The sequence below is a fragment of the Lonchura striata genome, chromosome 9, assembly GCF_050655825.1.
Source record: "Lonchura striata isolate lonStrDom1 chromosome 9, ASM5065582v1, whole genome shotgun sequence".
Classification (NCBI taxonomy): Eukaryota; Metazoa; Chordata; class Aves; order Passeriformes; family Estrildidae; genus Lonchura; species Lonchura striata.
Window position 1 is genome coordinate 11,731,667 of NC_140711.1, and position 7,772 is coordinate 11,739,438.

The following is a 7,772-nucleotide window of genomic DNA, read 5'->3' on the forward strand; positions in this document are numbered from 1 at the left end:
GTTACACCTTCAAAGGAACAAGATAATGCAAGTTGATTTAAATGAAAATATTAATGCACTGGAGAGTTGCCTGTGCAGAATTTGCTGTGACTTCTGTAATCCCTGTATTTATTTTTTCATACACCCACTTGCACATCATTTATTAGCATGTTCAATATAATCCTCAAGGGCTATAGTACTTGGATTTTTTTGGTTGTGAGCATGGCTTGTGTTTCTGCTATTACTTGGAAATCAGTCTGTACATAATTTCTTTAAATTTCTTTCTGTCAGAATCAAATGTATCATTTTAAAGGAACAAGCCCACAGGGCTTCCATATTTTGTCAATGTGCAGCAAGAAATTTCATGAGAAATGTTTTTAATATCAAATCTGTGCACTGGTATTTTAATAGTCTCAAATTTTACTGTATGACACAATAATGTTTCTGACATGAGTGATTTACTCTTTGGCATTAGGACAGAAAGGGACAGGTTATATTTTCTGCACTATTTATCTGTTATTCCCAGCTCAAGAAGGACTTTAATATTCTCTGTAAGACCAGTTGGGAACTTATTCATTTACTTGTGATTTTTAATTTGTAAAAATGTTAAAGAAGTACACCTCTTTCATGAAGACATCTGACTTCTGGTGGGAATTTCGGCAGCAAATATTGCAGATACTCCTTCTGAATCTTTTTCTACAGCAGATCCAAAGGGATCCCATCTGTCATAGCTTGCATGATAAAGATTTGAACTTTTTTACTTGGACTATTCCAAAAAAAGCTTGCAAAATAAAAAAATAATTAAGACTAAATGGTTGAAACATGCATGCTTGCACCTCAAGGCATTCAAATTAGACTGTGGGTCTTGAGTTTTATTTTTAGAAAGTATCTAGTCCCTTGTGGATGTTCCTGGCAGATAGGATTCAGCAGCTTTTAGGTCCTGAACTCCCTCCTTTCTTTTTGAGTTGTTAACCATATGCTAATGGTTATAATACTGATTCTAGACATTTACCTGCCATTTTTCCAGCATCCAGTTTGCAAAATATACTTCAATTCATGCAGAAAACTACTTGTTGAGCCAACTAGAAACTTAGGGGTTCCTTACCACCATTGAGACAAAGAGAACTGCTGCTCTGCTCTACTTGCAAAATGTTATATTGAGGACTAAGACCCTCTATGAGAAGAGGAAGGTAGAAAAGTTGCAAGAGTCACCAGCATGCAGGGATCTAAGCCAAGCTGTGGGAGACTCTTGTCAACAAATGCCTGTTTGAATTAATCACTATCAGGAGAACTCGGGTAGAAATGTTGCACAAGACCATGTATATCTGAAACACTTAAATGCTTCAAACTCTCCTAAAATGACCTTGCACATACAAGATAAAACTAATAAATGTGTTTAATAATTATGAGACCAAGGTCACCCTTTGGCACTTGTCATATTATTAGAGTAGATAGTCTTTAATATGTTGACAATGTTATAGAGGATTCCTATAGAAGATTCTTTCCTTTTTCTGCAATATTTGAGGAACTCAGTGTAGGGCAGATGGCATGAAGGAAGTTGGAGTGTTATTTTTCTACAAAAAAAGTAGAAATATGTTCATTATGCAGCACAACAAGCTGCTTCCCTCCTAGATCATGTGCCTCCAGCCACATGAGCCTGGTGTTTCCTGTAGTAATATTCCAATCAAGTGCCCATTCTAGCCCTTAAGGACAAAGCAGGTCATGTATAATTGTAATGCTTCCTTGAATCACAAAACACTGAGCACAAACCTTTTTTTATTTTTAATTTGCATTTGTCTTTGTCGGTGAGTTGATTCCCTCATGTATTTTGTTGGCATTTTGCCTCTCTTCCATGTTGCAGGTAGGAGTGTTATAAAAGTTGCACAAAGTTGGGTGCTCTGTTAACTTTGATGGCTAGCTCTGTCACAATCTTCTTTTCTTCTTAACAAAAGGAAAGCAATTGCCTTGAGTAATGCATGAAAATTGGCAGAAGTTACAGATGGCACTGTCAAATAGCGAAAGAGAAAATAATGTCCCATCTACTGTGATTTGTCTGGCAGAATTGAGGATGCTTCTGTCATTTCCCTGACAGGATGCTATACTTATCCATGGCACACGGACAAGACTTGTCATTTAGATAAGAGCTGAAGTGAACAGAGAAAGCAGAGACACTGTAGATTTATTAGTTTGGATTGAATTCAGAAGAAAAACTGCTGTTGAGAATTTTGATATTCACTTTATGTGATTCTGCACTTTCTATAAACTATAGCAGCTTGACCCAGTAAAGATGTTCGTGTTTCTTAAACATTCCATTGTCTAAAGTTAAAGTGCAATATCTCTCTCTGCATTTCTTGTAGATGGCTCATCTATGCTGGTGATAAAATTTATGCAAAACTGTGGTATCAACCTTGTGTCACTTTTGTTTTTAAAAGCCACCCAAATAAATAGAGCAATGCTAGCAATCTGTATTGTTACATGCACAGTCAGTTACCCAGCTTCTAGCCTTTTAATGTTCTACATTGTGTTCTGTACAGCAGCCATATGTCATTTGAAACAGGGTGTTGACTTCTCAGGTGTAATTTGGTTTACAACATGTTTATTCTCAGCAGGCTTTTCTCTGGTCTGTGTGTGACTCTGAAACCACTTCAAGATGATTTTCACAGTGTGACAGACTTCAGTAGTAATATTATAAACAATTGGAAAAAAATCCAAACAAAACAAAAAAAAAACCCTACAAACCAAACCTAAATCAAACAGAAAAAAATCCCCCCACCCACCTAACTTAGACTAAAGTAAAAGTTTGCTCGATTTACATTGGAATAGATCCCAAATGTGTCAGTGGTGGGAAGTATTGAAAGAACTTGTGAAAAATAAGGTTTCGTTTTGGTGAAGGAAATGAAAACAGAAAATCCCAGAGACAGGCTGTTAACACAGGTCTGAGGATCCACCCCTCATTACTTGGATTCTGTGCAGCCCAAGCAATCTTAAGGGAACTCACTTTTCTCTGAGCCTTTTGCTGCCTCCCCTCTGTGCTTGCTGTATATCCAGCCTGGTTGTTCAGATGCCCCCACGCTGAGAGATCCTTGTGGCACTGCTGCTCTGCTTGCAGTGGGGTGGGAGGAGCTGTGCATGTCTTGCAGGCTCTGCCGCTGCAAAGCTCTTCCTCAATACTTGTCTGACAGGAGAGGAAAGGATATGGCAGTGCCCAGAAAATGGGTTGGTTTGGTGTAAAATCTGGCACCAAGTCTTTCATTGGTCACATGTTTGTGACCAAAGTCTGTTATGAAGTACCTTTGTGTTCTGCACCAGGATATTGACAGGTGTGCTGATTTAGAAGATAAGTTCATGCGACCTGTGTAACCACAGGCATACATCAGAAAACTGAACAAGTCACAAAGCCTTGATTTCTCAGCCTTGAATGGCTTGGAAAAAATGGTTTGAAGAGGAAGTGGTTTGGTTAGTAGAGGAATATACTTAATTGTTGCATATTTCTTCCTTTCCTGTTTTAAGAGTTTTCTTGGTACTGACCCAATGACAGTGTCTCTCCTAGGAGGTACTGCTTAAACACAATAACCTTGGATGCCATCTTGTAAGAACCATGTATCTAAAAGGAATAAGTCACTTTGAAAGAATTCTGAGGGCTCTTCTGGGTGTAGGCTGTTTATGCTGTCCTGGAGCATAAACAGCATATGGAGTGTTGATGGAGGTAGTAGTGGAGTAGTGACGTGGGGAATTTCCTGGGCATGAGAGAGCCTTGGGCTGGTGCAGAATCAGTGTGGCATCTCTTCCATGTCTGTATCCCTCCATGAGGAGGAGGCAGTCACTGATGTCTTCCAACAGCATCTTAGGAACTGTCTAATGTATGTTAGAGGTTGTGGGGGGGGATAAGGGTGCTGGTGTTCTTTACCAGTGTAAAGAAGCAATTGAAGCCTTCTGTGCTCCCCATTGTGTATGAATGCAGCTGTAATTGGTATTTTCCTATTTTCCAAAGAACTTGCAGACTGTCTTAATGTCTTCTTTACTTTTAATTTTTTTTAAGTTTGTAGAATACGAACTTTCTAGAGCTAAAAACTAGTATGTATTGGTAGGTTTGGTCATAACAAAGATGGGACCTTGGAGAAATTGTGTATTGGGGGTGGAACTCAGTCACTATAGTTCAATATTGCAAACAATAAAGGGAGTAAATATATAATGGGAAATAGCTTGAGAGCACACCATTAGTAGGAACAAATGTAAAATGATGGGGATGAAAATACAAAAACTCTGAAAAAGCAGAAAGGAGGCATAAATCAAACAACTTAGTTGCTAGATATATTGCTACTCTCTTTTTTTTCTATTGCACTCTAAAGGACAATAAACATAGTAAGCAGGTGATGTGGGGCTGAATCTTTCTTTGGAGTGCTCTCTCTGGAGTCAGTGAGAAGTAAATTGTATATTAAAGGCAGAATTTGAGATTGAATTCTCAAACCTTTACTGAGATTCATTAAAACATATCACTGCAACAAGAATAAGTGACTCAAATCAAAGACTACAATTCTCTATTGCTCTTCAGAGCTGAACAATTAGCTAAACAAAGGGGTGGCATCAGCTCTCACTGATGTAGTCTAAGTTGTGGGTCCCATCTCATGGACAAATTTGCCAGTTCCCCTTTGTGTGTTGGGTCATCCAACAGACTGATCCTAAAAGTGGATAGTGAGTGATCTAAACTGTTGTGTTGCCTAATAAAAAGTCACTTCTGTAAGGCTCCGCTGGCAGCAAGAAGCATTTCCCCCACTGGAAAACATCAATACTTTTATCTTCCTTCTTTTCCTTGGAAAGCATTATTTTGTTTATCAGAATGTTATAGTACCTCAAGAAAACAAACAAACAAACAAAAACCAAAACAAAAACTGGGAAAAATTTTACTATGTCAGACCAAAATTCTATTTAGCTGTTTTTAGTTTTCAGCTAGATGCAAAAGCAGGATGAGTGTAGAGTGATCCCCTTCCATAGGCTGTGGAAATCTGCAGTCAGGGCACTACCCAAGTGGATGACTGCATGAACCATGTTAGTGTCCATCAGTGGATCTATTGTCCACAAATCATTTAGTTCCTTTTGAACTTGCTTGTTTTCCTATCACCCCAGTCTTCTCTGGCAAAATAATCAATGAGGTATGTAAAAACATTTATTCTTCTATGCTTTTAGGAGCAGCACTAAATAGCATGACTTGGGTAATTGTGTTCTGAGAAACAGTTGATAATCACTTCCTATTCATCTTCTCCACACTGATAGAGATGCATGAAATAAGCATACTCCATCTTTATTGTCAGGTTTCCACTCTGAGGAGTCCTTTTCTATTCAGTCTCTATTTTTAGAAAATCATTTTGTCTCTAATCATCCTTTGTTGCCTCTTTCTGCTATATGTGTTATGAGGTTACTAAAATTGCACTCATGATTCAAAATGTGAGCACCCAAAGGATTTATATAAAAAACATAATGATGTCTCATGTTTTGTTCTCTGTTTCCCCTAACCATTTCTTATTTACATTTAGATTATTGGACACTGAAATGGTATTTTTATCAAAGTAATTGTTATATTTTATCACTATCAGAGATAGTGCATAACTTTTTGAGTAGGAAAAGATAATTTCAAGCATGTAATTTTGTACTTATGTTTTCCCTATGGACATTTCTTCATTTATTGATGATGAATTTCATCTGCCTTTTAATTACTCATTCAGCTTTGTTAGGTCTTTCTGGAATTCATCTGTGTTTGTTATGGTCTTTATTACCATGACTAATTTCAACAAGAAATGAATTCTTTTTAATCAACAAGAGAATTGTTTATTCTTATAATTTGCCTTCTATCCTTTAGCAAATTATCAGTCTGCCAGGGGATGTTCCTTCTTATCCAATGACATTTTATTTTCCTTAAAGGTCATTGAGAGACTTTTCTAAATTCATTTCATTAAAAAGATCTAGGATTCTCCATGGCTGAACTGTACTAGTTTGTTTTTGGAACATCAGAAACATAATAAATTTGAAATATTACTTTTATTGAAAAAGGAAAAAAGTTGATTTGCTTTCTATTCTGTAATATTTTTTAATGTACCCGGAAAATTTATTATTTATTTTTCTTTCAACCTCTACCCAAGTTAAAAGCTTTTGTCAAGGTTTGTAGTTGCTTGGATCAACCTTGCCAACATTCATTTATCTCATATGAAAGTTAGTTTCAGTGATAGAGCTTTATAGAGCAACAAGTAGTAAACAGACATTTCATCAATAAATTCTTTTAAACTCTTGGCTGAATATAATCAGGCATGTTGTTCAGGTGGTGATTTGGTTTGATGAATTTGATTTCAATAATTAAGCCTTCTACAGACACTGCAGATTTTAATGGATTCTTAGATGTGACTTGGTGATTCTTAGGAATGCTCTGGGGTGAGAAGGTCCCCACAGCTCTTCCTGCACTGTGAACATCAGCACAGAGAGATCATTGAGCTTTATCCTATGGTTTCAGATTCACTGAATATTTTGCCTGTCCTTCAAGCACTATCCAGAGTGCATCCTGGCTTTTATGTCTTTAGCAAGTATTTCCTTTAAAGTCTCTTCCTGGCATTGATAGTTATAGTTTTACTTTAAACTCTAGGGTGTTTTGTTCTGGTTTTTTTTTTTTTTTTTTTTTTTTCCCAATTTGTTGTGTTTTCTATTTTCTTAAGAATTTCAACTCTCTGCTCAGTGAAGTATCACCCCTTTAAACTGACAGGGTAGGTTTAGATTAGATATTAGGAAGAAATTCTTTACTGTGAGGGTTGTGAGGCCCTCAGCAGGTTGCTGAAATCATGGATACCCATCCCTGGCAGTTCAGGCAAGGCCAGGTGTGTCAGTCTGGTCCAGTGGAAGGAGTCCCTGCCCATGCCAGATTGTTTGGAACTGGATGATCTTTAGTCCCTTCCTACCAAACCCTTCTGTGATTCCAGGCTACCCTGCTGCCCAATGTGGACTGGGAACTTACATCAGCTGAGTGTGGAAGAAGTTCCAATTGAAAAGGGGGCATTGGCAGGGCTCTTTTATTTCCATACCTTATTATATCACCTTTCAGGGAAGAAATACTCTTTGTCTTTTCCAGCAAGAGCCTTTTTTCATGCAGCCTGTGATGAAGATTCACAGTTCAGTCAGTCACCAAAATACAATTAGGGTAAAAAAAAAAAAAGTCCTTATCACTTCAATAAACTCTTAGTTCGTAACAGGTTCAGTGTGGTTAGAGTGCTCACAGGAGAATCCCCTGAAGACAAAAATTAGGCAAATTACCTGGGCCAGTACTGACTAACTGAGAACTGGGAACTTTTAATTAAGTTGATATAAAACATTTATATGTTAAGTGTTCTTTACTTAATATTGGCTGCATAAATAATTCAGCTGAGAAAGAAGATGAAGATTCTTAGACTAGTAGATTTGACAAGCCTGATTGTGCCCATGAAAGTGTAGACAGAGCTTAAAAATTGTATCCTCAGAACAGGTATCCTAATGTCACCATTATCACAAGTCACTGAAATGGAAGAAGAGCAGCCTATTAGCTTTTATTTGCTAATAAAATTTGGCTAGTAATAGCAGCAGCAACAAAACCAGCAGGTGCTCTGTGCCCATTAGTCAAATTTATTATATAACAACAGTATTTGATTACCAGACTGATGACTTGTGAAGTGCTTCTGTGTGTCTGTGTGCACAATCCAGGGCCTGACTGCAAATACCTGATTGCCAGACAAATCATGTTGGGTTCTTTGGATTTTGTTCCTAATTGCATGAAGCTCTTG